The sequence below is a fragment of the Petaurus breviceps genome, unplaced genomic scaffold, assembly GCF_028583685.1.
Source record: "Petaurus breviceps papuanus isolate PSGF00001 unplaced genomic scaffold, PetGlider_PUasm1.0 213, whole genome shotgun sequence".
Classification (NCBI taxonomy): Eukaryota; Metazoa; Chordata; class Mammalia; order Diprotodontia; family Petauridae; genus Petaurus; species Petaurus breviceps.
The window spans coordinates 5,229,229-5,235,225 of record NW_027185860.1 but is presented as its reverse complement, the minus strand read 5'-3'; the positions used below and the strand labels follow the sequence as shown (position 1 = coordinate 5,235,225).

The window sequence follows — 5,997 nt, the reverse complement described above, 5'->3', positions numbered from 1 at the left end:
CCTACCTCACTTTTCTATCCCTTTTTGAGGAGGTAAGCACTTTTGTATTTCCATATTAGCCAAGTTGCAAAAGAAAATAAAATAACCATCCCCTCCCTCCCCACAATAAAGCAAGAAAAATAAAGGCAGAAAAATAGAAATATGCTTCAACTTCTATTCAGATTCCATCTGTACTTTCCCCACAGGTTAATAATATTTTAGGATAAATTCTTCAGAACTGCCTGGGGTTTTATATTGCTGAGAACATTCGTTAAGAGTCCATTATTGTCACACATATGGGAGCAGGAGTCTAATGTAAAATTCAGAACTTTCCCAGTCATACCAACAAACTTGATATCTCCCAAAATGGCATCTACTGTTAAGGATCAGTTGATTTTGAATCTCCTAAAGGAAGGACAAGTTTTGCAGAACAAGCTGACGTTGTTGAGGTTGATACAGTTGGCATGGAATGTGACATCAGTATCTTAACATGAGATTTGACTGATCAACTTGCCTTAGTTTATGTAATAGAAGACAACCTAAAAGGAGAGATAATGGATCTCCAACATGTCAGCCTGTTCTTCAAAATTCCAAAGACTGTTTCTGGCAAAGAATACAGTGTAACTGCAAACTCAAAACTAGTCATTGTTATGTCTGGGACACGTCAACAGGAGTAAAAGTCACCTTAATTTGGTCCAGGATAATATGAATATCTTTAAATTGATCATTTCCAGGGGTGGAGACAAGATGGCAGAGTAGAAGCAGGAAATTCCATGAACTCCTACCACAACCACCTCCAACACCTGTAAAATATGAATAAACAAAATTTTAGAGCTACAGAATCCACAAAATAAAAGAAAGAAACAAATCTCCCCCTGAATACAGCCTGCCAGGCCTAAAGGAAGGATCTATCACACCAAGCTGGGAGACAGGTACAGTCTTGATTCAGCCAGGGTGGCCTCAACCAGCTCCACAGACTCTCCAGAGCAGACTTCAGGAGAATGAATCACTGGCAGCTGTGACAGTTTCCAGATTTTTCAACCCATAAACAACAAAGAGAAAATAAAAGGTCAGTGAGAAGCTCTTTTGGAACTGGGTGACAAAACATTGTGGTATGGCCCCTGGCACAGCATTGAGAGATGGCAGAGGTACATCATCTACAGTTACTGCTGCATGGCTTTTTGTGGAGCTCCTGGCAGGAAAATCTTAGGGTACCAAGTGACCATTCATAGTGTAATTGCTCTTCTTTTGACCTGCTTGGATCTGGGTCGCTGTCTTGGGATGTAGTCCTGGGGTGAGAAACAACAGTGTGACAGAACCTGTGGTGGCTGCAGAGAGGGCACCCTCCTCAGACCTCTGACAACATTTTGGAAAACTCCAGTTATTTTGGACACAGCTCTCCACTCTGGAAGGACAGTTCTACCATAGCAAACAACTCAAAGGTCCAGTAATTGGCTGGCAAGTAGAGCAAGTGGAGGAAGCAAAATCAGCCCATAGAACCATTTTTTGGGGACAAAAAGGATCAAACCATGGAATCCTAAGAAGTAAAAAAAGGCAAAATCCTGCATCAAAAGCTCCTGATAAATATATTAATTGGTTACAGGTCATTGAGGAGCTCAAGAAGCATTTTGAAAACCAAGTAAGAGAAGTGGAGGAAGAATTGGGAAGAGAAATGACAATGATGCAAGAAAATAATGAAAAGTGAGTCAACAGCCTGCTAAAGGAGATCCAAAAAATACTGAAGAAATAACACCTTAAAAAATAGAATAACGCAAATGGCAAAAGAACCCCCAAAAGCCAATGAGGACAAGAATGCCTTAAAAAGCCAAATTGCCCAGATTGAAAAGGAATTTAAAAATCTCACTGAGGAAAATAATTTCTTCAAAATTAGACTGGAGAATATGGAAGCTAATGATTTTATGAGAAGTAAATATACTATAAAACAGATCCAAACAAATAAAAAAATAGAAGGGACTGTGAAATATCACTTTGGCAAAACTACTGACCTGAAAAATATATCCAGGAGAGAACATTTAAAACATTTTGGACTGCTTGAAAGCTATGATCAAAAAAGTAATTTAGGGGCAGCCAGGTAGCACAGCGAGTAATAGCACTGGCTTCAGTGTCGGGATGACCTGGCGATCAAATCCTGGGCTCAGACACTTAGTACCCACCCAGAAACACCTGGCTGTGTAACCTTGAGCAAGTTACTTTACCCCAATTGCTTAGGGGCAGCCAGGTGGCTCAGCGAGTAAGAGCACTGGCTCCAGTGTTGGGATGACCTAGGGATCAAATCTGGCCTCAGACACTCAGCACCATACCCAGAAATAACTGGCCATGTAACCTTGAGCAAGTTATTTAACCCTGGTTGCTTAAAAAAAGTAATCTAGACATCATCCTTCAAGAAATTCTAAAGGAGAATTGCACCTGATATTCTAGAACGAGAGCATAAAGTAGAAATTGAAAGAATTCACCAATTGCCTCTTGAAAAAGATGCCAAAAAGAAAACCCCTAGGAATATCATAGCCAAATTCCAGAGTTCCCAGATCAAGGAGAACATATTACAAGCAGCCAGGATAATACAAATTTTCTGTTGAGGAAACACAATGAGGATAACATGAGATCTAACAGCTTCTACATTAAGTAATGCAAGGGCTTGGGATGTGATACTCCAGAGGTCAAGAGAGCTAATATTAAAACCAAGAATCACCTACCCAGCAAAACTGAGTATAATGTTTCAGTTGAAAATATGTTATTCAATGAAATAGAGGATTTTCAAACATTCTGGTTGAAACAGCAGAGGTGAACAGAAAATTTGATTTTCAAATACAAAATGCAACAGAACCATGAGAAGGTAAATAAGAAAAAAAATCATGAGGAACTTATTAAAGTTGAAATATTTATATTCCTTCATGGAAAAATTGTAATTGTAACTTATCAGACTTTTATCAGTATGAGGATAGTTGAAGGGAATACACACACACACATACACATACTTACACACATACATGCACACACACACATATATACATATATATGAGGGTGTATATTAATATGAATACGTGTCAGTGTACATACATATGTGTGTATATGTATATATAGACAGAGGGCACAGGGTCAGTTGAACAGGAAGGGATGATATCTAAAAAATAAAATTAAGAGGTGAGAGAAGAATATAATTACAGAAAGAGATAGGGAGAAATAGAATAAGGTAAATTGTCTCATATGAAAGAGGTAGGAGAAAACTGTTGCAATGGAGGGGAAGGACAGAAAGGGAATGGGCCAATGGTACTCTCATTGAATTTGGTTTAAGGAGGGAATAACATATACACTCAATTAGGTATCATACTCTACAGGAAAGTAGGGGGGAAGTGGATAAGAGGGGGGATGACCAAAGGGAAAGCATACTGGGGGAGAGGGGAGTTATAACCACACAATTTTGGAAAGGGACAAGGTCAAAGTAGAAAACAGTATAAGTGGGGGTTGGGATAGGATTGAGGGAAATATAGTAATTTTTACAATATATCTACTAAGGAAATATTTTCCATAACTACACAGGTAGAACTTTATTCATTTCCCTATATTGCCAGTGGGGTACTGTGAGGAGGGAAGAAGGGAAAGAATCTGGAAATCAAAGTTTTAAATATAGTTAAAATGTTGTTTTTTTATATGCAACTGGGAAATAAGATATGCAGGGGTATAGAAATCCATGTTGCCCTACTTGAAAGTTAGAGCGGGGCATAGGGGAGGATATAAGAAAGAGCAGATTGGCTGAAGGGGTACTCAGCAGGCTTATTATTTTGGGATGGGGGTAGGGAAAGGGGCGGGTAGAAAAGGTGTAACTCAAAATTTTGTGGAATTAAATGTTGAACACTAAAAATAAACAAATAAAAAAGAAATTAAAAATAGAAAATGATTTCATCATTCCCAATATTGTTAAATACAACCCTTGTTGCAAGCCACTTATTGTTTCCAATCCAGTGGATATTTTGACATATGTGTCATGGAAGTTAAGTGGCTCTCCAAGAAACTGCATTATTGGAAGTGGTTGCAATCTGGATTCCAGATGTTTCCATTACCAAATGGGAAAGAGGCTCTTGCACAAAAGAGCAACTTTCCAGAGGACTCCTGATGTGAACACCTTTCAAGGTTCTGATTACATAGTATAGTGAACACTATATTTATTCAATGATAAATCAGAGCACAACAATGACAGAAAATCAAGGTACAGCATTCACAATGCTATAACTTATCACAGAAAAAGCAAAATGCAGCATTCACAATGACATCACTAAAATGGCCACATAGTTTTCACCAAAGTGTTCACAATAGTTTTCAACAAAGTACAATTATTTAGTAACTGAATCATTGAACCATACTTAAGAAGACTTGCCTCCTTAAGGGTCACAAAATACAAAAGTCAAAGTACTCCATCCCTGGGAAGTACATTCATTTAGTCAATCATAGCATCCTTAATTCACTCACAAAATCTAATCACAAATAGATTACAATTCCATCAGTTGCTGCTCTACAGAAAATAACACAATTCAGCAAACAGGACTTCCAGCTTTCTGACCATTACAATCATACATAGTTAGTTAGCAGAGAGGGAAGCACCAACATATCAGTTTTCAAAGCTGGGGTGGGGAGGGAGGGGTTGTTGTGCAGGGTAAGGCTCAACAGCTACCCAGAGTCTCATCTGGCCAAATCACCCAACTCTTTTCAAAATGGGTACCAAAGTAAAACCTCACATCAGGGTCAGTCACTGTTCACTATTTATGAAAAGATCTTTTCATCTTGACTTAGTGGAGGTTTTCAGATTTCATGGTTTCCCTTCCATAGTCTCATCTCCTACCTGAATTCACCAAACTGTCAGCTGGGTTTAAAGGCAGATAGCTCCCAGCTCCTCGTGCAGCTCTCCATGCAGTTCCTGTTCCACACTGAACCTCACAGTGTCCAGTCCACCTTAAATCCTTCACAAGACTGTGACATATTCCTGGTAATAATAGAGACATATTCCTGGGAAATCAAGGTTTCACAAGTCCACAGACAGACAAAGTCCTGATACCCCAGTCATGCTTTCTCAGGAAGCTCTGGCTGGCCCTTAGGAAAACCTCAACAGCCTCAGAAGGTACAGGTGGCCTGCAGAAGTCCTCAAGAGCTTAGCTGGCCCTCAGAAGAAGCTCCTGCCACTCTAGTTCCCAGGAAATTCTGACTTTCCTAGCTGGGGTTTTTCCATATATGCAGAATTGCTCCTCCCTGTTCAGCCCCTTCATATATGTAAGCAACAGGGGTTCATAATTTCTGTTTCTTTAACAGAGGCTTAATTTTAAACTAGGTGCTAAGTATCTCTCAGCTTAGCAATACAAAAGGTTCTTCAAAATTCCTTACTATTAAAACGTGGTGTCCTTTTTCATTTTGTCATGGATGGGTCTTTGGGGAACATGGAGACTCCAGTGTTCCTATTTGGAGTGTGTGAATTTTACCAGTGGGTGTCTGAAGAAGAATGTTAAACCTCAAATAGGACCTGATGCTGATTCAGAGAACTGGAAAGATGTTCAAAAACAGGTGGTTGAAAATGCTTATGAGGTGATCAAGCTGAAGGGCTACATTTCCTGGGCCATTGCCTTGTCTGTGGCGTATCTGGCAGAAAGCATTATGAAGAATCTTAGAAGGGTGCATCTAATTTCCACCACGATTAAGGGCCTATGTGGAATTAATGACGATTTCTTCCTTAGTGTCCCATGTCCACATTAATTTAAATGGAAATTCTCTTTCTATCTCTTCATATCTCTCTTTTTATCTCCTGCTAATTTATCTTCCTATCTCTTGTTCTTTCTTTTACTTTCATAACATGACTAATATGGAAATACATTTTGCATGATTACACATGTATAACCTATATTATGTTGCTTACCTTTGCAAAAAGGGAGGGAGGGGAGAGAGGAGGTATTTGCACTTCAGTTTAAAAACAAATATTCAAATTATTTTCACATATAATTGGGGAAAATAAAACAC

General features: G+C 38.9%; 1 pseudogene; it reads left to right on the top strand.

Moving 5' to 3' along the window:
• The first annotated feature begins 533 nt into the window (after positions 1-533).
• Positions 534-5,736, top strand: LOC138165559 (L-lactate dehydrogenase A chain pseudogene; annotated as a pseudogene).
• Positions 5,737-5,997: the final 261 nt, after the last annotated feature.